This window comes from Nuphar pumila, chromosome 12 (genome assembly GCF_984573655.1).
Source record: "Nuphar pumila chromosome 12, dmNupPumi1.hap1.1, whole genome shotgun sequence".
In the NCBI taxonomy this organism is placed as follows: domain Eukaryota; kingdom Viridiplantae; phylum Streptophyta; class Magnoliopsida; order Nymphaeales; family Nymphaeaceae; genus Nuphar; species Nuphar pumila.
This window is the reverse complement of record NC_143260.1, coordinates 82,938,617-82,966,177: the sequence shown is the minus strand read 5'-3', so window position 1 is coordinate 82,966,177 and position 27,561 is coordinate 82,938,617.

Here is a 27,561-nt window from a genome sequence, read left to right as displayed (position 1 = left end):
TGCTTGTAGCAACACCGACCCCTTTTGTGCAAGATCAAAAGGACCATCGTGCTCTTACATTCTTTTGAAAATTTTCTTTTATTATTTCAAGATTCCTTTCACATGTAATCTCTGTTTATGATTCTAAAATTAGAATTATCCGGTAGCAGTTTATTAACACTGTCCCTGTGTCTCATGTTCTTGCACGCACTTGTATGTTTTTTTTTTAGTTGTTCATGTCCTGTTCCTATTTCCATCTCAACTCTCATTTTCCTTCCAGTTGATTTGATCCTTGTTTTGATGCTTGTTGGGTTCTCTGTTTGCTGTAATTCCTGTTCTAAATTTGCTTCTGATTTCGATTCACGTTTTGATGGTTTTGCTATATTCTCTCGTATGCTCGTCATTCCTTTCTATTTTTTTTCCTGCTCAAGCACGTTTGAATATTTGCACATACCATTGCTAGGATTTCCTTTGTGTATACCACTTGTATAAAACCCCACTGTATTGGTATTGGTAGGACCATACATCGATCCCATTGGCATGCTCAGATTCATTCCATCTCATCTTCCACATTTCATCTGTTAGTTTTTTTTTCCTTTTGTTCATTTCTGCCTTGAAAGCATGAAAGCAGCGAAAAAAAAAAAAAAGACCGACCTGTTGTATATTAAGCAGCTAAGATCGATCTACTATGCTGAACCATACTTGATCCACAGATAGGATTCAACTGCTAATGATCTAAAATCGGATCACACAAGTGTTTGTGTTTGTTTTTGGTTCAAATCTACCCTGAATAGCAATCTAATATAATACGCTGAGGGTCTGAACGATTTTATCATAAAATTCTGGTGTGGAATCTATTTTTGCTTTATTTTCTTTTCTTTTTTTTTTATGAAGGACAACCTTCAGAATTTGGTGTGCTGCCTCTTTTCCTTTTCTCAAATTTCTCATACATACTTGCTGAAGGTCCTGGGCTTTATGAGCTATAGTCATATTTGCGATTCTAGGGATATCTATTGCTTCCATTGTGACATGATCCCTGGTCCATCTTGGTGGAGTAGCGTTTCTTGTGTATGAACTGCTATTTGTTGAAAGCATGATGTTTGGTTCTCTTATATCGACAATGGCTGTTTTACCTACACTTCAGAAGTTAGGAACATATATGAATCTTTATGCAATTGGTCTTTGGGGAATCTGTTCTGAGTGATACAATGGCAATTTCATTGTATAGGACAAAGTCATCAAAAAAAAAAAATCATGTAACTTCACCCAGAGCATCTCTTTTATCATTCTAAGGTTCCTTGAGACTTTTGTTTGTTCAGTCTCATCTGGAGTTGTATGGAGAGTCATTGGGGATTCATATCTTTTACATTTTGGTCCTGTGCATCTGGAATTTGTCATCTTGTCCTGAGATCTTGGTTTATCATTTTTGGGAATGATTTTTATTATCATCCACAAATCTTGTCATTACAAGGATTGTTGCTGGATTCTCCTGCTTTCGCTTTGCTTATTGTACTCTTTGCGGCTAAGATCTGATTGCCTTGAGGGTTTTATGTCAGTTTTATAGCGATAATTTGTTTTTTTGGCAATTCTACTATTTTTCTCTGTTCGGCTTATTTGTAGTTAGCTACATCATATCCACCTTATGTTTAGAAGAAATAGCTTGCTGAATACCAGTAAAACATATATATTTTTTTTAAATAAGATGCATATGTTTTCTGTTTTAAGTCAGTTTGACAGTATCAGATTTGAAATACTAAAAGTGGATGAGAGTATGGGGGACTGTACCGAACTGAAATTTATATCAACAGTTGTTGATATTGCTCCTCAATTTGCTGCCTGTATTCCTGTTTCAAATTGAATTGCAGAAATGTTGTGATATATGCTACCTTTGCTACTTCAGCATGACTCCACTGTTAAAGAAATTGACATATGGGATCGTGGGATGTTAGCATTAGTGTACAAACTGTAAGAGAATTTGGCATACCGATTATGCAGTTCAAGCTTTGTCAAGACTAAATGGATATCGATATGATGAGAACAGTGTATCATTGAATCATAATACAACCTTTTCATTCACATCTCACCTGCATTTAATTTTGCACAGCATCCACATCCTTTGTATAATTTGTATATCACACGGTGTCACTTCATGTCTGCATCCCATCTTTTGAAGAATACCCCATTCTCGCCTACTTCTGTGGTTTATCATCTGAGGAGCCACACCATCTCATACATTCACACTCACACAATAGCACCGTAGGCCTGTCATACAGCCATTATACAGTGACATTTGTTCTGTAGGTTGCCTTCCACAGTACCCCTTCAGCCCACCTTCATTCCAGCCGCATGTTACATCTGCTACGCAGCAACATGCACCCATACTGCCACCTGAAGTAGTGTTTTAGGTGTTACTATGATGGCACTTTTGATCTCCACAGCAGTATATACACACTATTATGATTTCAGTTGGTCACCCACTGTAACGCTGCTGCAACCGGTGGCATCTTCAGCATCTTTTTTTTTTTTTTCACAGAATCACACATCTCCACCATTTTTCCTGCACTTCCTTTATCTTACAAGCATCTACCTTCCAGCTGTATATTATGTAGGTTGTGTATATATACATATAGATACATACATATATATATATATACATATATATATGTACATACGTATATACCTATATATGTGTATATATACATACGCATATATATATGTATATAGGCATACATATCATTTTCCATCCTTCCATCATGTACATCTTGGTATATAAACATTTGGCCATATGATATATGCAATTTTCCTCCATTTTTTTTTTCTTTCTTTCTACTAAACAGGTGTTTTGCAGGGAATATGTGGAAGATTTCATTAGTTGGAGTCATAAATTCAATTTCATGTATTGTAATAGTTAGATTTTAATGAGAATTTACATTCCCTGTTTTAGGTAGAATGAATGAGCATTGCAAACTTCACGAATTATTTATTTTCATGCATCTTTGCCTTTATTTCCCAAAATTCTCACAATGGTGAAACACGATGGCACATGCACCATTTCGTAAGAAATAATAAATACTAAGTCGATGATCCACATCAATGGCCATAGTCAGGGTGTGGACAAAACTTAGCATTTTTATCTTTTACAAAATAACACTGGACCCACACTGGATCAGTTTTCAAAATTCATCATATTTTCCTAAAATATTTTCTTCTTTTATCAGAATTTAACTTAGAATTAACTCAAAATATATACCAATGGCCATAGTCAGGGTATATTGAGAGTTAATTTCATTTTAAATTCTATAAAAGCACCAAATATGTTTCATTCTTCTCTTGAATTTAAATATAGATTATTATATAATACATTCAATGACCATAGTCAAGGATGTATTATATTTTCAATCTTATTTTAATTCATTTAAAGAATGAAATAGCTTTTCAAAGTCCAATTTCAAACTTATTCAAATTCATTCATCATATAGGGTAGAATTGCATCATATTTTTCAAAATTCTTTCAAAAACCCAAATCCAAAATCAAATCCTTATTCTACTCTGGATCTCCCATCACAAACCCAAAATTCCATTTAGGGTCCAAACCCTTATTTCACTTCGGATCTCCAATCACAGATCCAAATTTCATGTAGGATCCAGATCCTCATTCTACTATTGGATCTCATATTCAGATCCAAAATCCAATTCTTAGGATCCAGAGTCCAACCTTATTTTGGATCTCAGATTTCAGATCCAAATCCATTCTAGGATCCAGAACCCATCCCATTTTGGATCTCCCATCACAGATCCAAATTCCATTTAGGGTCAAAACCCTTATTTCACCTTGGATCTCCAAACACAGATTCAAATTTCATTTAGGATCCATATCCTCATTCTACCATCAGATCTCGGATTTAGATCCAAAATCCAATTCTTAGGATCTGGAATCCAACCCTACATTGGATCTCAGACTACAGATCCAAAAACCATTTTAGGATCCAGATCCAACTCCACTTTGGATCTCAGATTCAGATCCAAATTCCAATTCTTAGGATCCAGAATCCAACTCTACTTTGGATCTCAGATTCAGATCCAAATTCAAATTCTTAGGATCCAGAATCCAATTCTACTTTGGATCTCAGCTTCAGATCCAAAATCCATTTCTTAGGATCCAGAACTCAATCCTGCATTGGATCTCAGACTTCAGATCCAAACCTATCTTAGGATCCAGAATTCATTTTTAATCTCAGATTCAAATCCACAACCCTATCTTGGATCTCAGATTTCATCTCTTGAATCCAATTCCATTCAAAATTCCAAATCCAAATCCCACTATTAAAATTCAAAACCAATTCCATCTCATTTCAGATTTCAAATCAAGTTCTCATCTTAAATTTCAAAACTCAAACTCTGTTCAGAATCCAGATCTTGGATTCGGATTTCATCTTGAAATTCCAACTGCTCCAAATCCCATTCCTCAATTCCTTTAGATCCCCCACATTTCCTTCTAATTTCAAAACTTTCAAGATAGAATTCAATTCCATTCCAAATATTCATCTAAGTTCAAATTTCTAAATTCAAAGTCCATTTATGACTTTGAATTTTTCTTTCTTTCAGTTTCAAGATCATTTCTCTCAAAGATCCAAATTCATTTTCCTAAAGCTCTGATTATTCTAAGAACTTAGAACTTCAAATCTTAAGTTCTAAGTTAGAAAACATTTCTTCACTTTATCTGATTCACTTGGAAATTCTTCAAAATATTTTCAAAAAGAGCATACATCTTTGCATTTGCACAAGCATGATTCATCGTGCATTCAGACTTAGGATAAATACTTAGATAAATTCTTTGCAAAGCAAAAGGCACAAAATTCGACCCTTGGTTCGATTACCCCTGGTAAAGGCGCCAGGAACGGTCGAACCTCGTACCGACGAGCGGATCCCGTCTCCCAATTTTCCCGCAAATATTTCAAAAACGGAGGGGAGTTATTTCAAAATATTTTCAAAATTAAGGTCAAGTGAGACCCGCAAGAGAGTTCCTCTTCTCTTCTCTTCTTTCTTTTCTCTTCTCTCTTTCTTTCCGTTCTTTTGTCTTTTTCTCTCCCTTCAAAAAGGAGGAAAATAAAAGGTTGGAAAGGAAAAGAGAAGGAAGAGAGGGAATATTACGAGAGGAAAAAAAATTTTTTGCGATGATCACAATGACAATCGCAGTGATTACAAAAATAACAAGGGAGGTCATACAAGTCAGAAAGAAAAGTCTTTGAAGCAGAGTGAAAAATTGAGTCAACAGAAAGAGAAGAAAAAACATGACGGTTGGGGTTACGATCGCGAATTCACTCCACTAGATCAGCCCCTCGAAGAGGTCCTTGAATGCATGCTGAGCAAAGGAATGGTTAAACTTTCAAGAATTGCTAATCCTCTGGTCGCCTTAGGGAAATGGAAAGATCGTTTTTGCAAATGCCACCAAACAATGGAGCACGATATTGAACATTGTTTTGTCTTTAAGAATATCGTCCAAGACTATATCAACAAGAATTTCTTTGTTAAGGGTGAGAAAGAATACCAGTCGATTGTCTTTGCCAAGTCTCAGCAGAAATCAAGCACTCGGCAAGAGGTACAACATGATGATCGAAATCAGGACCGCAAGATGGCCTCTTTGGATCAAATATTTGAAAGTTTTTTGGAATACATGCTCACGAAAGATACAGTAAGATCTCCGAAGGCTCACTCCACATTTTCTACCAATTCCACCAGAAATAGCAATGAACACAACAAAAGAGGGGATAGAAAAAATCATGTTGGTGGCTCAGGAAACCCAAACCTAGAGAAAAACGACCTTGTAAGTCGAAAGGATAAAATGGACAAGCGAAATGACAATTCTTCCTCAAGTGTCCAAGGAAGACTGAAGCATGACGGTTGGAGATATGACCACAATTTTCCTCCCTTAGAACAACCACTCGAGCAAATTCTAGAATATATGGTAGCCAAAGGGATGGTCAAACTTCCCAGGATGGTAAATCCTCCTGTGATCATGGGAAGGTTTAAAGATTAGTTCTGCAAATTCCATCGGACAATGGGTCACGACACCGAGCACTGTTTTGTCTTCAAGAACATCGTTCAGGACTGCATCAACAAGAATATTCCTACCAAAGATGAAAATGAGGACCAATCATCCTGACCATGCCTTTCCTCAATCATTCAAGACATTGATAACACTAATGTTTTTCCAATTTCTTATCTTGCTTTTATTATTTAAAGGGATAGTACAATCCCATTTATTTTTCCTTGATTTGTCACTTTTTTTCAATGCATCAATAAAGTGTCTATTTTTTTCGCAAGCTCGGTGCCACCTTTTATTCTCCTTCTCTATAAAATATTCTTTCATGAGGAATGATCTCTTCAGAGTCTCTCCTGAATCAATCAAAAGTCAGTTGTCTTGTCATCTTCAGAGAGCGTTCTTCGAACATCAATCATTTATCCTTTGGTTCAAAATCTTCTTCCCCCATTACACTGGGGCATTACCTTGAAAATTGTCTTCAAAACATCTTGTATGCAGGCAGGATCAAATAAATCTCTCATTTTGCATGCATGCGCATCCATTTACATCATTTTGCATTCATTTGCATTCATATGCATCAAATTCATAAGTTTCCCATTCAGGATAAGGATTAAATCCTGAGACCCGTGGCATTTGTCCAACTCATTGTGAGGGTGAAGATTGAAAATCCCCTATCAACCGACAATCTTTCAAAACCCAGTGCTCGTACTGGCAAACCTTTTAAAATCCAGTGCTCGTACTGGTATTCTTCCCAAATCCGGTGCTCGTGCTGGTACTTTTCTAAATCCCGTTGAAACTCTTTTGGTTTTCTTCCAAGTCAACGTTTCCAAACACAAAATATATTGGTCTAGTTTTCTTTAAATGTCACGAATTGGTCTAGAAGATTCGAGTTTCGACTCAAATTTTCTTCCAAATCCAATTCAGAATTGGTCTAGAAGATCCGAGTTCCGACTCGAATTTTCTACCAAATCCAATTAATCTAGTTTTCTTTCCTTCAAATGTCTTGAATTGGTCTATAAGATCCGAGTTCTGACTCAAATTTTCTTCCAAATCCAATTCAGAATTGGTCTAGAAGATCCGAGTTCCGACAAGAATTTTCTTACAGATCCAATTCATCTAGTTTTCTTTCCTTCGAATGTCTTAAATTGGTCTAGAAAATTCGAGTTCTGACTCAAATTTTCTTCCAAATCCAATTCAGAATTGGTCTAGAAAATCAGAGTTCCGACTCGAATTTTCTTTCAAATCCAATTCGCTTAGCTTTCCTTTAAAAGTTCAAACTTCTACTCAAACTTTCCTGCAAATTTGGCAATTGGTCTAGAAGATCCGAGTTCCGACTCGAATTCTCTTTCAAAATCCAATTCATCTAGTCTTTCCTTGAAGATTTGAATTCCGATTCAAAACTTCCGACCGAACCCAGTTTTCCACCGGTCCGGTTAAATCCAATTTTCAAATTGGTCCTTTTAGGAAATCCAACATTGTCTTGGTTGCTTTACCAAATCTTGTATTTGTATGGGCAACCTTTTTGAAATCCAGTGCTCGTACTGGTAACCTTTTAAAATCCAGTGCTCGTACTGGTAATCTTTCAAAATTCAGTGCTCATACTGATAATGTTTCAAAAAAATAGGGCTCATACCGGTAATCTTTCCAAATCCAATGCTTGTACTGGTAATCTTTCAAAATCCAGTACTGGTAGTCTTTTAAAAAATCCAGTGATCGTGCTGGTATCCTTCAAAAATCCAGAGCTCGTACTGGTAATCTTTTAAAATCCAATACTCGTATTGGTACTTTGTCAAAGTTTGGTCTTCATACTAGTCGCAACATAACTCTCACATTGAGGTTCAGACTCAATCTTCAAATCTGCGAACCAAATAATCATTATCAGACCTTTAGGTCACTCCATTCTGTTGATCTGACCTTCGGGTCACCAATCTTGTCAGACCTCTGGTCATCCATTTTACCAAGCAAATCTTTGGGTTATCAAATCTCACCAATATCGATCATATTTGTCTGACCTTTGAGTCGTATCCTGCAATCATAGTCTTTCAAGATTCGACTTTTATGTCGGATCCGTCTGCCAGTTAGTTCAGAACCAATTATCAATCTTTTCTCTTGCGAGGGACCCTTTTTCCAGGGAGAGTTTGAGGGAGCTCGTTCTTTTCACATGTCTTTATTGTTCGTTCGTTGAACCCCTTTTCTAGGGAGAGTTTGAAGGGACTCGTGCTTCACGAACAGTTTGCAAAACAATCTTTATTGTCATACAAGGAACCCTTTTTCCAGGGAGAGTTTCGACGGAAGCTCGTCATCCTTGTAATCTTGATTGTCTTTTGTTAGGCCACCCCCGTCGTCGAGAACTCTTTTTCCAAGGAGAGTGTGATTGACTCGTTCCTCTATGATATCCTTTCAACCTTTGTTAGCGGCCCCATTTCCATAAGAGAAGCCTAGAAATAGGGAGTTTTGACGAAAACTTTATTTCTCTTCGAAAGTTCATTTTGCAAACACCTTCTCTTTAGGGGAAAGAAGAGGAGAATCTAGTCACAGATGTGTCATTTAGATCTCAAGTGATTTTTTTCACCAAGGATTTCAGGAATATTTTGCCAATTTGCCATGAAAAATAGTTGTTGATTTCAAAATCTTTATCGCATAAAATTGTACCTCAGAATACCTTCAACATTACTTCCAAAAGGACAAAGTTTTTGCAAAAAAGGATTCAAAATTCAAAATCTTTCTATTGGCCAACCAAAAGGATGATGAATAAATTTGTGATATGGCCGGTAAAGAAAATTCAATGTTGTTGCAAAGCCATGAGTGGTCGATATTGATCGCAGCCAAAGACACACTTTTAAATATTATTCTTGGGAAATTAAAACAGTCGAAATATCCTGGGTGGTACAGAAAAATCCACTCAATCTCCATATCTCCTCAATCACCTAAGCTGCAATTAAATATCTGCAAAAGGGATTTCTCAATTGTCGTCAAGATGAAGGCGAATTAAGCGAGTAGACCCCCGGGGCCAAAGAAGATTTGGATCATCTCCAAGAGGACGGAGTTTGTGACGGATCCTTCCAGGGAAAGTCTAAAGCATTGTCGAGATGAAGGCATATGCGATGAACCTCCCGACAATCCCTAAAAGGTATTTAATTTCTGCTATCACCAAGAGATTTTCAACCAAAGAGCCAATAACCGTCAATATAATCCCTGAGAGAAAAGAAGGATCGAAACATCTCTGAGATGAAGGAGTTTGTGACGTACCCTTACAAAAAAAAAAGAGAGAAAAGTCAAGACATCTTCAAAATGAAGGATGATGTAATTCCCGAAAAATCCAAGAGAGCTCCAATTCTGTTAAAAAGAGAGTGTAGAAAGATCATCATGAGAAAAGAATCCCAAGATATCAGACTACCAAATCTGCCAAGAATCTTCTTTAATTTTGTGAAATTCTTTTATCAATATCCTTTCACCAATTGTTTTTACAATGAGAATCCTTTCTTTTCTGTTCATATCGAGGAAATTGATAGCCTCCTTGAAAGAAAGTCAATTACAAGTAATTTGAATTCAAATCTTGATTCTACGAAGTTAAGTCCAGTTGGAGGTAATACTTCAGGTAGAAAAGAGAGAATACTTTTTTCATATAAATATGCTTACATTTCAATTATTTTTGAATCAATCACAATTTTTATCTTATTGGCAATCTTTTCAAGTTATCCTGACATGAAGTGAGAGCCTGATGTCTATTTTGATGTATCCAGGCGTTGTTTTTATCCCTTTTAGGATCGGATGATGGGAGTTGTCCAAAATCCTTTCCTTCTTGTTTTAATCTGAGTGCTTGGGCTCTCAGATTCACACACTTCCATGTGCTCCCCATTGTCCCACCATAGACAGTTCTCGTTCAGGTTAAGGGTTAAACCTGAATTTTCTGCAAAAAAGTGAAATTCCACTAGAGGGGGGGTGAATAGTGAAATACGATGCAGATCGATAAAATAAAAAATAAGGCAATAAGGCACAACACAATAAACACAGGATTTATACTGGTTCGGCCGAGTTACTGACCTACATCCAGTCCCCAAGTAAAACACTTGAGCCTTCCACTATAACATACGAGTCACCGGATAAATAGTACAACACCCTCTTCCTCAGAGGTCTACTTCTCTCAACAGAGAAGGGAAACACCCTCTTCCTCAGAGGTCTACTTCTCTCAACAGAGAAGGGAAACACCCTTTTCCTCAGAGGTCTACTTCTCTCAACAAAGAAGGGAAAACACCCTCTTCCTCAGAGGTCTACTTCTCTCAATAGAGAAGGAAAACACCCTCTTTCACAGAGGTCTACTTCTCTCAACAGAGAAGGGATACAATCAGAAATCAGAAAGTTACAACACTTTCCTATAGAACCTTCAGAATGATATGCAAAGTATGAATGCACGTATGAAGATTCTCAGAATGATCTTTTTCTTTTCTTACACACTTGTATTTTTCTGAGAGCTTTTCTTGACTTTTTCTCTTTCTTTTTCTCTTTTTTTTTCTAAGCTCTTTTCTCAGAGTGTCGAGCAGGAATTTTTCTCGTTGAAAGTTTGCTTGTCTTTTCACACTGTTGTGTTTGTATATATATAGTCTTTAGAAAACTAGTCGTTGTCTTTTTGAAATGATTGTCCTCTTGGGATATGCGAAGTCAGGTCATTTCATAAACAACTTAGTGTGAAAAAGATAAGTGCACTATATTGCTTTTTCAAAAAGTCTTCTTTCCATACAAAGCATTTTTGGAGTACACTATTCGTTGGTGTATTTTAAATGAGTTATTCTTTGTATTAGGTCTTTTCTCATAATAAATGTTCTGTATTATTTTTGAACGTTGAAGTGTAGTTTATCATGTAGTTTTGTCTTTACTCAATTTAATGGTTTGTAGTACATTGAACGTTGGAATATATTCTATCATGTAATTTTGTCTTTACTCAATTTAATGAATATTAGTATATTAATATTTTTCTTACAAGTCGTCACTTATAATAAATGTATGTAAGTGTGATAAATGTTTGTTGAGTACTTTATTTATAAATGGTCATTTCTTAAAAGCTTTTTGGAATAGCATTTAATGTTTACAGAAGGAATGATGACTTTAAGTAAGTCGACATTCTTGAGTATGGGTTTTATTTATAAATAAATAGTCATTTCTCAAATGCTTTTTGAGGTGGCATTTAATGCTTACAGAAAGAAATGGTCATTTCTTATTTTAATAAAATAATATTTATTTTCTCAAATCGTCAATTCTAAAATGAATGGTTGTGAAGTACACTAAATGCTTGAGTAATACTTATATTACAAATAGTCATTTCTCAAATAAATGCTTGTGTATTATCTTTTCATAATTTGTCTTTTCTTACATAAATGTTTATGCATTATGAACAAAAATTTCTTACGTAAAAATTTGTGTATTATGAACTAATGCATTTTGTCTTTTCTTACATAAATGCTTATTTATTATGAACAAATACATCTTTTCACATTTTGTCTTTTCTTACATAAATGCTTATGTATTATGAACCAATACATCTTTTCATATTTTGTCTTTTCTTACATAAATGCTTATGTATTATGAACCAATACATCTTTTCACATTTTGTCTTTTCTTACATAAATGCTTATGTATTATGAACCAAAATTTCTTACGTAAATGTTTGTGTATTATGAATTAATTCATTTTGTCTTTTTCTTTCATATTTGAAATCATTAGCTTTTATATCTTTTCAAGTTGTCTTTTTCATAAATGCATGTTAGAAGGTACAATTAATGCTTTTGAAATCATGAGATATTATATCTTGTCAAAATGTCTTTTTCATAAATGCTTGTAAGAAAGTATAATTAATGCTTTTGAAATCATGAGCTATTATATCTTGTCAAAATGTCTTTTTCATAAATGCTTGTAAGAAAATACAATGATTTGTTTCAAAATGGTGTTTTTGAAATGCTACAATATACATAACGTATCCTTTTATTAAAGCTTAACTTTTTGTAAATAAATGGCTTGTATGATTTCAAAGCATATAGTCTAATATGAAATATGCATGCTTCTGAAGGTTCTGTTACATATGACTCTAAAGAAGAAAAAAGTCTTCATCTTGAGGAAGCCGATCTTCTTGGATAATCTTTATGAATGTATGGCCCATCAAGCTTTTTCTTCAAAGTAGTATGATTGCATCAAATAGTTGCACTTGATCAAGTTGTCTTCACTCTTCTTAAGTGAAATAACCTTGCATCAAATACTCGTTAAATACATAGCACATCATATCCAGTCATAATATAACATATTCAGTTTCACATATGAAAGCATATCATATTTATCATATCTCATGAAAGCATATCATGTATTTATTATGTATCATATATATGCATCATGAAAGCATATCATATTTATCATGTATCATCAAAACATAGTTTCTCAACATTCTCCCCCTTTTTTATGATGACAATATATGCTCCCCCTGTCACTAAGCCATATATATTATGATGATTTAAATATGATATCATAAATAAAAAACGCATAGAAATAGTAATCATAAAAAACACCAGAATTAACATAAAAAAAGTTTGTGTATACTTCATGTGTATGAGATAAAGAGTTAAACGTTTTTCTCCTACATAGGAGAGGTAGGTTTTCTCTCCCCCTTTGTCATTCACAAAAAGGAGGGATCAGAGTCGAAGAGTTAATATTATAGACCAGGTTGAAGCAAGTTGAAGACAACAAGTCAAGAAATGGATTTCAAATAATACATGGGGCGATCCATTGTTTTGAGACATAGTAAAGAAGGAAGTGAGCTCAATTCATGTGAGAGAGATGAATAGAGATAAAGTCAAGCTGAAAAGACATAATGAGAAATTTTAAGTTGGGCGTATGAAGAGAGTGATGACATACATGGATTTTCAAATAAGACATGGATAGAGAAGAGGACAAAAATAATTAATGAGTGATATGAGATGAAAGAGATAAAGAAATGTCATGATTGCTTATTTAATATATAAATAGTTTTTATGGATAGACATGAAAGGAAATAGGTCATAGGGTGATCATGTGATGTGTTCTTTGAAAGATATGACATTTTTGAAAGAAAAGAATGACTTAAAAAATGTTTCATGATTAATGTGTTTTCATATTTGTAATTTTTATGAGTATACGTAAATATGAGAAGGACACACTTTGACTTTGACTAGTGGTAAGAGAGATGATGAGACAAAAAGAGAAAGAGTCAAAAGTATATTTGAAAAACAATAAGAATTGATAAATGATAGATTAAAAAATAAGAATAGACATGGAGGAGTCGGATTCAAAAATCTAAATTATATAATAAAAAAAATGTATTCGAGAGATGAAATGAGGAGACAAAAAATATTTGAGTGAAGAGTAATAATTGCTTATATAAGAAGTATTTTTATGGATATGCGTGGAAGGAGTAAAAGTAGACATAAAGAAGGGTGATACGAATTTGTAGAGAGATAAGAGTGGTCATAAAGGACAACAAACACTTGATGTATGATATAAAGTAAAGTTATGATTGATAGGAATTGATGTTTTGCTTGAAGAACATAGTTTTTGAAAAAGATAAATTGTAAGAGGTCAAAAATCACGGATGGAGTCTCACTTCGTATGAGATAGAGAGAGAAAAAAAATGGTACTAATAGTACTTATGAGAATAAAAAAATGAAGGACAAGTTTTTCGAATAATTTTTAATAAAAGGTGTGAAGGATGAAAGGATGATAATAGATTGTACTTAGGATATGATATAACAGATGATGTAGTAAGATTTTACGTGAAATATGACAGCTTGATTTTGAAAAAGGTGGTGAAGAAAATAAGAAGGATAAACACTCGATTTATTTAACATAAAGTTTAGTGAAGTGTCTTAATAGGAGGAAAGGAAGTCATGAAAAGGGATATATCACTTGAAAAAATAACATAAGTGAGGAACACAATATCATGTTGAATCTCGGATAGCTTATCGTAAGAGAGGTTTTCACAAGAAGACAAAAGTGATAAAAGGTGTTATGAGATGAGTGATGTGAACAGAGTCATGATAGCTTTACTTAATATTAATTTTTCTTATAGATATGAGTGAAAAGAAAATAGGACAAGGAGTTATTATTGATGTGTACTTGAAAGATGACAAGTTGAAAGACATAAAGAATGTGTCATGATGAATGTGTTTTTATGAGTGTTTAGAGTATACGTGAATATAGTTTGACTTTGAATAGTTAAAAAAAATACATATATAAAAAAAACATCGATAAGAAGAAAAATCAGATTTTAATAGAACTCATAAGAAGTTTTAGTCTTAATAAATGTGATTAATTATAAGTCACTTAGTTTGCATATTCCTAATTCTCTTCTAATTCGTGTAAAGTCTTCATGTTTCAAAGGTTTAGTGAAGATGTCTGCTAATTGTTGATTAGTGGGTATGAATTCGAGTTTAATTATGTTGTTTAAGACTTGTTCTCTTAAAAAGTGGTGTCTAATTTGAATGTGTTTAGTTTGAGTGTAAAATAGAAAAGTTTTAAGTTTCGTACCACGCACGAGGTGCTTGTTTTAATCTATATAAAGCACATTTTAGTTTAAAAACATGATCAGGAAATTATTCATTTTTAAAACCTGGAGGTTGTTTTACATAAACTTGTGCATTTATAAAACCATTTAGAAAAATACTTTTAACATTCATTTGATATAGTTTAAAATCCATATAGCTTGCATATGCTAAAAACATTCTTATAGATTCAAATCTAGCAACAGGAGCAAATGTTTTATCAAAGTCAATACCTTCCTTCTGATTGTATCCTTGAGCCACTAGCCTTGCCTTGTTTCTTACAACATTACCTGATTCATCCAACTTATTTCTGAAGATCCATCTTGTCCCAATGATTTGATGATCTTTTGGTTTTGGTACAAGATCCCACACATCATTTCTTTGGAACTGGTTTAGTTCTTCAGTCATTGCTAGCATCCAAAACTCGTCTATGATGGCTTCATCAATCTTTTTAGGTTCAAGTTGAGAAATGAAGGCCATATTTGCAATATGTTCCAACTGAGCTCTTGTTTGATCCCCCTTGGTCAGGTCTCCCAAAATCTGCTTTTGAGGATGATCTCTGATTTCAGCAAATGTTCTTTGATGATCATCTTCATTAGATTCAGCTATGTTATCTAAAAGAAAATCTGTACTTTCAAGATCATCATCATTAGTCTTATTATGAACAGATCGACCAATAGATTCATTAAAACTGACATGCATAGATTCTTCAATAGTATTAGTACTCTTATTGAAAACTCTGTATGTTTTACTATGACTTGAATATCCTAGAAATATGCCTTCAACAGATTTATCATCAAATTTATCAAGGCTATCTTTTGTGTTCAGGATAAAGCATTTGCACCCAAAGACTTTAAAGTAGTCTATTCTTGGAGTTCTGTCATAGAATAATTCATAGGGAGCTTTATTCAACAAAGGTCTAATAAGTACTCTATTTGAAATATAGCATGTAGTATTAACAACTTCATCCAAAAATATTTAGCAAGATTGTTATGTTGAAGTATAGTTCTAGCATATTCTTGAAGGGTTTTATTCTTTCTTTCTACTACACCATTTTGAGGTGCAGCTCTAGGAAAGGCAAAGTTATGTGAAATACCATGCAAGTTATAAAAAAAATCATTATCAAATTCTCCTCCATGGTCACTACGAATTTTAACAATTGAAGAGGATTTTTCATATTGTAATTTTTTCATAAAATTTCAATTTCACAAAACGTATTACTTTTGTTTTTCAAAAATATTACCCAAGTGAATCTTGAGTAATCATCAATAATGACAAAAGCATATTTATTATGATTAAGACAAGCTACCCTAGAAGGACAAAAAGGATCCAGGTGGAAAAGCTCTAAAGGTCTTTTACTTGACACAACATTCTTTGATTTGAAGGATGATTTTGACAATTTTCCTAATTGACAAGCATCATAAAAAATAGTCTCTTTTAAATGGTATTTTAGGTAACCCACGAACCAAGTTATTTTTAGCCATTTTAGAGATATATTTAAAGTTAACATGTCCCATTCTCATATGCCATAAATTTTGAGAGTCATTATTTACTTATGAGACAATGTTCAGTAATATTATCTAAGTATAATTCATATACATTATTTTTCTTTATACTTTTTAAAACAATATTTTTGTTTGTGTCCACTATGAGGCATGCATCATCTTTAAAACTGACATTATATCCTATGTCACACATTTAACTGATGCTTAAGAGATTGTGTTTTAAACCTTTAACAAGGAGAACGTCTTTGATAAGAGGTTTATCGATATTACCAATATTGCCAATACCAATTATCAAACCTTTGTTGTTATCTCCAAAGGTGACGGTTCCTCCTTCTTTATGATGAAGAACAGTAAAAAGATCTGGATGTCTTGTCATATGTTTTGAACATCCACTGTCTGATATCCATTTGTTCTTCTTTTTCAATGCCTGCAATAGATCAAGTAGAAACACTTTTTGGTACCCGATCGGGTCCTTTTTTGTTAGATTTTGGAACCCATATCCACTTTGATTTGGGTTTATCTATAATCTTAGAGGAGTGCATGGAATTAAAATTATAATACTCCTGCTTAGGTTCAATAGAACCTTTGACAAAAGTGGTATTTTGATTCGTACAAGAAGGTTTACTATAATGAGAGTTACTAATACCATTCTTGTAAAAAGATAATTTTTGAGACGAAAGAAGTTTGTCCAGGTTCTCTTTTCCTTTGGTAAACTTGAAAACCGTTTTCATAAGGTTTTCAGTTTTACTTTTTAATTCTGAAATTTCTACTTGAAGATTTTTAGTCTTGAAGTTAGTAGAAGTGATTTCAGAAGTGAGCATAAAATTTTTCTTTTTCAACTCAGAATTTTCAATACTGAGTTTTTCATTTTTCTGGGAAAGCTCTAAATTCTCGAATTTTAAAACTTTGTTTTTGAGAATTATTTTTCTGGATTCTTCAAAAAGTTCTTGAAAAGCATTTTGAAGTTCTTCAAAAGAAAAGTCAGAAGTTTCACTTACAGAGCTTTCTTCTACCATGAAGCACATGTTTGCAGTTTCAGCTTCATCATCACTTGACTCTTCACTGGTGGATGGTTCTGAATCATCCCATTGAGCTAGTAGAGCCTTTTTCTTGAAGAACCTCTTCTTTGGTTCCTCGATTTTGGATTTTCTTTTTAGGCGAGGACAGTCACGTCTTATGTGAGCTGGCTTGTTGCATTGATAGCACATAGTCTCTTTTTTTTTATCTTGCTTTTCTTTGAGCTTTTTGGAAAACCTGTCCTTTCTCATGAAGCGTTGGAATCTTCGGGTAAGAAGAGCATTTTCAGAATCTTTTTCTGAATCATCATCTTCTAAGAGAGTTGGAAAGGCAAGATTTTTCTGTGTAGGTTGTTCTTCTTCCCTTCTTTCTTTCATATGAACTTCATAGGCCATAAGATTGCCTATTAAGTCATCCAGAGTAAGCTTGGAAAGATCTTGGGCTTCTTCAATAGCTGTAGTATTTTTCTCCCAGTTAGTTGTGAGAGATCTCAAGATCTTTTTTACCTTATCAGTCTGGGAATGAGTTTCTCCCAGAGATTTAAGATCATTGGTGATATTGGTGAATTTAGTGAACATTTCAGTAATGGTTTCATCTTTGATCATCTTGAAAAGTTCGTATTTTCGAACCAATGATGAGATCTTAGCTTCTTTTACTCTGTTTGTTCCCTCATGAATAACTTCCAGAGAATGCCAAATATCATGAGCAGAATCACAGATGGATATTCTGTTAAATTCATTTTGGTCTATGGCACAGTATAAAGCATTCATGGCTTTTGCATTTAAGTTTGTCATTTTTCTTTCTTCATTAGTCCATGAAGAGTAGTCTGATGTAGGAGAAGAATATGGATATTCTACGATATTCCATACAGCAAAATCTACAGACTTGAGAAATATGATCATTCTACATTTCCAGTAGCCATAGTTAGTGCCATTAAAAAAAGGAGGGCGAGATGAGTGTTGACCTTCGATATCACGAGCAAAAGAGGTTGATGCCATTTTTGTGCCGGAAGACTTGTTATGTCGAAACCAGCAGAACCTGCTCTGATACCAAATGAAATTGCACTAGAAGGGGGATGTATAGTGAAATACGATGCAGATCGATAAAATAAAAAATAAGGCACAACACAATAAACACAGGATTTATACTGGTTCGGCCGAGTTACTGACCTACATCCAGTTCCCAAGTAAAACACTTGAGCCTTCCACTATAACATCCGAGTCACCGGATAAATAGTACAACACTCTCTTCCTCAGAGGTCTACTTCTCTCAACAGAGAAGGGAAACACCCTCTTCCTCAGAGGTCTACTTCTCTCAACAGAGAAGGAAAACACCCTTTTCCTCAGAGGTCAACTTCTCTCAACAGAGAAGGGAAAACACCCTCTTCCTCAGAGGTCTACTTCTCTCAATAGAGAAGGAAAACACCCTCTTTCACAGAGGTCTACTTCTCTCAACAGAGAAGGGATACAATCAGAAATCAGAAAGTTACAACACTTTCCTATAGAACCTTTAGAATGATATGCAAAGTATGAATGCACGTATGAAGATTCTCAGAATGATCTTTTTCTTTTCTTACACACTCTTGTATTTTTCTGAGAGCTTTTCTTGACTTTTTCTCTTTCTTTTTCTCTTTTTTTTTCTAAGCTCTTTTCTCAGAGTGTCGAGCAGGAATTTTTCTCGTTGAAAGTTTGCTTGTCTTTTCACACTGTTGTGTTTGTATATATATAGTCTTTAGAAAACTAGTCGTTGTCTTTTTGAAATGATTGTCCTCTTGGGATATGCGAAGTCAGGTCATTTCATAAACAACTTAGTGTGAAAAAGATAAGTGCACTATATTGCTTTTTCAAAAAGTCTTCTTTCCATACAAAGCATTTTTGGAGTACACTATTCGTTGGTGTATTTTAAATGAGTTATTCTTTGTATTAGGTCTTTTCTCATAATAAATGTTCTGTATTATTTTTGAACGTTGAAGTGTAGTTTATCATGTAGTTTTGTCTTTACTCAATTTAATGGTTTGTAGTACATTGAACGTTGGAATATATTCTATCATGTAATTTTGTCTTTACTCAATTTAATGAATATTAGTATATTAATATTTTTCTTACAAGTCGTCACTTATAATAAATGTATGTAAGTGTGATAAATGTTTGTTGAGTACTTTATTTATAAATGGTCATTTCTTAAAAGCTTTTTGGAATAGCATTTAATGTTTACAGAAGGAATGATGACTTTAAGTAAGTCGACATTCTTGAGTATGGGTTTTATTTATAAATAAATAGTCATTTCTCAAATGCTTTTTGAGGTGGCATTTAATGCTTACAGAAAGAAATGGTCATTTCTTATTTTAATAAAATAATATTTATTTTCTCAAATCGTCAATTCTAAAATGAATGGTTGTAAAGTACACTAAATGCTTGAGTAATACTTATATTACAAATAGTCATTTCTCAAATAAATGCTTGTGTATTATCTTTTCATAATTTGTCTTTTCTTACATAAATGTTTATGCATTATGAACAAAAATTTCTTACGTAAAAATTTGTGTATTATGAACTAATGCATTTTGTCTTTTCTTACATAAATGCTTATTTATTATGAACCAATACATCTTTTCACATTTTGTCTTTTCTTACATAAATGCTTATGTATTATGAACCAATACATCTTTTCACATTTTGTCTTTTCTTACAGAAATGCTTATGTATTATGAACCAATACATCTTTTCACATTTTGTCTTTTCTTACATAAATGCTTATGTATTATGAACCAAAATTTCTTACGTAAATGTTTGTGTATTATGAATTAATTCATTTTGTCTTTTTCTTTCATATTTGAAATCATTAGCTTTTATATCTTTTCAAGTTGTCTTTTTCATAAATGCATGTTAGACGGTACAATTAATGCTTTTGAAATCATGAGATATTATATCTTGTCAAAATGTCTTTTTCATAAATGCTTGTAAGAAAGTACAATTAATGCTTTTGAAATCATGAGCTATTATATCTTGTCAAAATGTCTTTTTCATAAATGCTTGTAAGAAAATACAATGATTTGTTTCAAAATGGTGTTTTTGAAATGCTACAATATACATAACGTATCCTTTTATTAAAGCTTAACTTTTTGTAAATAAATGGCTTGTATGATTTCAAAGCATATAGTCTAATATGAAATATGCATGCTTCTGAAGGTTCTGTTACATATGACTCTAAAGAAGAAAAAAGTCTTCATCTTGAGGAAGCCGATCTTCTTGGATAATCTTTATGAATGTATGGCCCATCAAGCTTTTTCTTCAAAGTAGTATGATTGCATCAAATAGTTGCACTTGATCAAGTTGTCTTCACTCTTCTTAAGTGAAATAACCTTGCATCAAATACTCGTTAAATACATAGCACATCATATCCAGTCATAATATAACATATTCAGTTTCACATATGAAAGCATATCATATTTATCATATCTCATGAAAGCATATCATGTATTTATCATGTATCATATATATGCATCATGAAAGCATATCATATTTATCATGTATCATCAAAACATAGTTTCTCAACAAAAAGGTCATCTGTCTTAAAAGCCATTCAGTCTCAGCGATGAGACGCCCAAGATCAATCCCTTTTCAAGCTTTAAGGAATCCCCTTTCTTCCTTTTGCAAACCCCTCTCGGATTTATTATGCAAAATTCGAAGGTCTCATCATGGTTTCTTCATTTGAGCATTCTGTTTATCGTCCCCTTTTAGGTTAAGGGTTAAGCCTGAGCCTCGTTTTTCCACGAGGTATCGTCCCCTTTCAGGTTAAGGGTTAAGTCTGAGCCTCGTTTTTCCATGAGGTATCGTCCTCTTTCAGGTTAAGGGTTAAGCCTGATCCTCGTTTTTCTACGAGGTATCGTCCCCTTTCAGGTTAAGGGTTAAGTCTGAGCCTCGTTTTTCCATGAGGTATAGTCCCCTTTCAGGTTAAGGGTTAAGACTGAGCCTTGTTTTTCCACGAGGTATCGTCCCCTTTCAGGTTAAGGGTTAAGCCTGAGCCTCATTTTTCCACGAGGTATCGTCCCCTTTCAGGTTAAGGGTTAAGCCTGAGCCTTGTTTTTCCACGAGGTATCGTCCCCTTTCAGGTTAAGGGTTAAGCCTGATCCTCATTTTTCTACGAGGTATCGTCCCCTTTCAGGTTAAGGGTTAAGCCTGAGCCTCGTTTTTCCACGAGGTATAGTCCCCTTTCAGGTTAAGGGTTAAGACTGAGCCTTGTTTTTCGAAGAGGTATCATCCCCTTTCAGGTTAAGGGTTAAGACTGAGCCTTGTTTTTCGAAGAGGTATCATCCCCTTTCAGGTTAAGGGTTAAGCCTAAGCCTCATTTTTCCACGAGGTATCGTCCCCTTTCAGGTTAAGGGTTAAGCCTGAGCCTTGTTTTTCCATGAGGTATCGTCCCCTTTCAGGTTAAGGGTTAAGCTTGAACCTTGTTTTTTCACGAGGTATCGTCCCCTTTCTGGTTAAGGGTTAAACCTGAATCTCATTTTTCCATGAGATATTTCATTTCCCGTCCCATCCAGGTTAAGGGCTAAGCCTGAGCCTCATTTCGCTGAGGTGATTCTTTCTTCTTTATTCTCCATCTCATACTTATCATGATCACCGTCAGAGCTAATTCATTTATACCCGGTCAGATTCTCCTAACTGGGGCATTTTTTTATATATATAGTCCAAATTTGGTGTGTTTTCTTTGCCACTAAGTTCGGCTTACAACCGGCTTAGTAGCAAAGAGGGGCATCTGTAAACACCCCAAATTTTCACCCTTATCCAAGTGTTTATATATTTCATGTGTCATTGCATGCATTTGGCATACCATTTTGTTGCATTGCATGGCATTGCATGTCATTACATCTCATTTTCGAGATCCAACACTCCTGTTTTTAAAATATTCAATCCAGATTCAGGTTTTTAAACTTTTCTTTCAAAATCAATTCTTAAAACCTCGGTTTTTAATCAACATTCTGTCATTTGCCAACCCCCAGGACCTTATATTTTGAAATATTTTCTCAGAAAACAATCTGGATTTGTTTTAAACTCAATTTTCAACCGATTTCAATTCTCAGATGAGACCCATTTAGGTGATGTCACTTCTGGATTCCTTTACTTATCAAAAATCAATAAAAATTCTGGAGTCTTAGTTGGATCAGGACTCTTCTTTAAGAGTCGAGTCGGATCAGGACTCTTCTTCAGAGTTTTAATCGGATTAGGACTCTAATCTTTTACAGCTATTTTACCTATTTTCAATCAAATCTTTCAAAATCTTTCAAAATCTTTCAAAATGAGTCAGAAACTTAGAGTTTTAGTCAAAACAGGACTCTATTCAGAGAGTCCTAGTTGGATCAGGACTCTGATCCCGATTTCAATTTTGAAGGAATCTTTCAAAAATCTTTTCATCTATCAAAATTGTTACACTTTTATCAAAGAATTTCAAAATTTTGAGGTTTTATCTCAGAGTCCTGATCAAATCAGGACTCTACCCAAAATTAGTTTTCATACTTCATTTTCACTAGTTTTTAAAAGCTTTGCTTGAATTTCATTATTTACTTATCAGAAAACCAAAATTTCTTAGAGTTCTGATCGAATCGGGACTCTTTCTCAGAGTCCTAATCAGATCAGGACTCTGAACCAAAACTTCAATTTCATCCTGTTTTTAACTGTTTTTCAAAATTCTCTCATTTGTTTTCTCAGAAAATCGAAAAGTCTGAGAGTCCTAGTTCAATTAGGACTCTGTCCTCAGAGTCTCAGTTGAATCAGAACTTTGTTTTATTTCAATATTTGTTATTGTTTTCACTGTTTTGACAAGTTCTTTCATCTGTTTTTCAGAAAATACCAAAAAAAAATCTAGAGTTTCGGTCCGATCAGGACTCTGTCCTGAAGTCCTAGTCCAGTCAGGAGTTTGTTTTTACTTCCATTTTCATTTTTTTCTATTTGTTTTCAAAATTTAGGTCATTTTGTAGAGTCCAGTTAATCCAGGACTCTATTTCAGAGTTCTGATTGAGTTATGAGTCTAACCCTGACTGTATTTTCTGATTTATTTCATCATTTTTGATATAATCTTTTCAAAAACTCCCTCATTTGGCTTTTAAAACCCAAAATCTTAGAGTCCTAAAAATCCAGGACTCTAACCCGAAGTTCAAGTTCGCCTGAGATTCTATTTTTAAAGATTTTGAATTTCAATTATTGATTTTAAGCTCTTTTCAAAGTTATTTTCAATGTGTATTTCAGACTTCTCAAAACCTGATGTGGGCCCACTCAGTCGGCGTCACATCCAGAGGAGTTCTAACCCAGTTGAAACCCTATGTCATTTCAAAACTTTTAATTTCAAGCTTACTTTTGGAAATCTTTTGAAAATTCTCTCAATTTCAAGTTTTAAAATCATTTTTGAAAATTCAAGTGGGGTCCACTCGAGGTGGCGCCACATTTGAGAAAGTCAGGGTTAGACTAGAGTTAGTCAGTATCTTGGTTGATTTTAGAAAAGTAGAAGAGTCCAAATCCCTTTTGAAAATGCATTTTAAAATCTAGTTTTAAATCATTGTTTTTAAAGGTTTTATTTAAAACTTTAAAAAACAAATGTGGAAACTGCCAAATGACGCCACATTTGGGGGTCTTTAGGTTTAGTTAGGACTTCAATTAGGTGTTAACTAGATTAATTAGGTTAGGGGTATAATAATAACTCCACCCAAAAATCCCCCCCCCCCCCTTAGAGTCCAAAATTTTCAAAATTCTCAATTTTTAAACCTAAAAAATTTCTATAAATAGATGCCATAGGGGGAACGATTTTTCCATTCACCTCTTTAGCAATTCCTGGAGCTTATCTCTCCTCTCCATCCCTTCCTCCATTGCAGCAACCTCAAGGCCATTATTTTTTTAATTTTTAGCTTTTTATTTAATGTTTTTAATGGTTTAAATCAATTTTAACCATTGGCTCCATCTATTCCATGGATTAAACCATGGATTCAAGTCCAAGAACCTCAACAGAGGTTCAATAAGATGATCTAACTCTGTTTTGATGTTTTTCTAGGGATTCTAATCCATTAGAATCGATTATAGCATGGGTTTTTATGTTCTTAACCATTAAAACATAAGATTTACCCGTTAAATGGGTCAAATCCATGTTTTTTAAGGTAAAATCGAATTCCAGCCATGGATTCCCTCTTTTTTATTTATTTTGTTTACTTAGTTATGTTTATTACATGTGTTTTAACATAGAAATCAATTTCATTTTGTTGTTTACTATTTTTTTTTTGTTTTCATTAATTAATGCATGGTTTATTAGATTTCATTAAATTTCTGTGTATTTTTAAGCATGGATCAGCAAAGAATATGTTATTTCGTATTGAAGCACTCACTGTAAATTTTTTATTTTTTAATATGCGAAACATGAATATGTATGTGAACTACTGTAAAAAATTTAGGTGTTCTAGGATTCGGGAACTCTGTCAAAAAAATCAGACATCAAACCGTGATTTTCAATCTTTAAAATCGGTATTTAAATTCAAGAGGTAACTTGCTGTTATGTTTTTTTTCTCATCCAATATTCAATTTGAGATCCGTAAAGTGATGTGGATTCATATTGAGATGATCTATTTATTATGAAATTTTGGTAATTTTTGACATCTGTTTAGTATTTTTCCTCTGACACAAAGTCTGATTTTAAATTGAAAACTTGTTAGGGTTTACCAAAACCCTAATCAAACTTGTAATGACCATAGATCTCAAACCACAGATTTGATTCATGATATGTAAAAAAGGAATTTCATTATTTTTTTGTCTACTATTCACGGATAAAATTTAATTTTTTTTTATTAAGTTTGCTATTTATTTATGTATTTTCAATTCGAAGTAGTTGTTTTAACCCCGGTTAGATTTGTTATATTTTAGTTCCGATTGCCGGAAAAGTTTCTCCCTAACCGGAGATGCTTTTTCGGATCTGTAAATAGGAAAACCTTTTTTTTGATATCTAGTTTGCCTCTATAAAAATTCAGAAATTTTCATAGAGAATTGACCTCTGGTTCGGGTCTAAATCTGAAACTGGTTTGTGACTTAGGTTAAAAATAGCATATTTTAGGATTTTAATGCAATTTTCGGATTAAAATAATGTCAAAAAATTATTTTTATGATTTCAATCTGATTTTAGGGTCATAAAAAGTGCAGGTACCAATTTTATGAAATTTGAAATCCGTTTGATGCATGAATTAATCAAATTACAAAATAGGAAACCCGCAGAATCCAAAAACACTACCAAAATCACAATTTTTGTGATATTTCTTGATTTTCATGCATAAGTGTGTGTTTTTAAGGTTAGTTCATGTTTAGAATCATGTTAGGGTGTTTCATGTTTGATTTTGTGTTTTATTTCAATCATAAATCCCAAGTTTTTACCAAAACCTATTTCAGAAAACCCTGATTTCAAGGTCATAGTCTTGCTATCAGGGGCAATTTGGTCATTTGACCTCAATTTCGAAATTATAAACCCTAATTTTATAATTTTTAATCATGTCATATCATATTTGAGTTAATTTATCATTATTTGTATTTCAAAACTTGCATTTTAGAAAATATCTTTTTGAAAACCCTGATTTCAAGGCCATAGTCTTGCTATCAAGGGTATTTTGGTTATTTTGACCCCAATTTCGAAATTTCAAATTCCATTTTCATATTCATTACATCTTATTTCATATTTTATTAAGTTTATATAAGGGAATCATATGGAAAATGGCTTATGTCTAGCAAAATCCAGTAATTTCTAGATATTACTGGATAAATCTAGAAAAGCCAACATATCTTCACTAACAAGTTTTCTAGTTTTGCAAGAACATTGAAGACTTTATTTTCCTTTATTTCATGTAATTAAATTTGATTAGTGATGTAAATTGTAATTAATTTTGGAATAAGAATTTCAATTCCTGCATAGAATAGGATGCATTGCATATAGTTTTAAACTTTGATATATAACTGCTATGTATGCTAATTCATGCATATTTTTACCAATTCACTATGGTCTACACGAATGGCACATGCACTAGCTCTTATGGAGTTGACAAACTTGGTAGAATTTGTATTTATGTCCATAGTCAAAATACGAATGAGACCTAGATTTGTAATCTTTGTATTAGCCACATTCAGCCTACACTATTAGGCTAACTTCAAAAATGCACTGCATTTCTCAAAAATACAAAAAGGATTTTCTCAATTTCTCAAAATCAAGACTTTCAAATCCATATTCATTCACTTCATTCATTTGCAAATTCCAATTTTAATTCAGAGAAATCGATTTTCTCAAAAAATTTTAAGTTTAATATAGAAATCGATTTTCTCAAAAACATTGAGATTTCAAAGGATATTTCAAGTGTTTCTCACGTTCAAAATCCTGATTTTCAAGTTATATTTCAAAGTTTGAATTCAGAGAAATCAAGTTTTTCCAAAGTTATTCCAAATTTCTCAGAATCGATTTTCATAAAACACTTGAATTCTTCAGAAATCGATTTTCACTTTCTTCATAAATATTCTCTCACTAAGTTCATGATTTTCCAAGTGTTATCTTTTCCAAGAATTCTCCAAGTATTTCAAATCTCAAAGCCAACATCATGTTTTCAAATATGCATTTTCAGAAAATTCATAGCACATGCCTGATTCTTTGTGCATTTAGGAAATATAACATGATTTACACAAGTTGAGCAAAGCTAAGCACACAATTGATCCTTGGTTCAATTACTCCTGGTAAAGGCGCCAGGAACGGTTGAACCTCGTACCGACAGGCGAATCCCATTCTACGGAATTATCCAGCATTTTAAAACGGAGGCGAGTTATTTTGAAAATCTTTTTCAAATTTTCAAAATCTTTTTCAAATTTTCAAAATCTTTTTCAAAGGTCAGTTTGATTTGCAAAAGTAAAATTTTTGCGATGATAACAGGTTTGGCGACCGTGATGGGACCTGTCTTCGCCTGATCAATTGTGTGCTTGACTTAGTTCAAATTATCAAAATCATGTTCCATGAAATGTCAGCTTTTATTTCATGATATCATGTGAACCTAGGAGCCTAGACTTGAACCCAGCTGACATGGATTGCATATAGACTAAGTATGGTTTGGTAGGACCATATTGAGGAGGAAATTTTCATGCTCACATAGACTTAGGTCGAATACAACCCTCCTCAATCTAGGTTTGATTGAAAACAATGTTTGCTTCTTCAAATATTCCAAAATCTCTATCTATCTAGGACTTAGAGTCATCTGTTTGCTTGCATGTGATCATATTTTCAAAAACCACCCACCTACTTTTAACCGGACTTCACGTTGCTGGGCTTTTTTCCAGAACCATAGTTCGGGACAGAGCCTCACAACTAGGCCACTTATTTGGGCTAACGCCCCCCTGCCACATACCAAGAGCCATAGTCCAACGTATATCGGCAGGTGCTCAAGGAGGTTGGAAAACTTGAA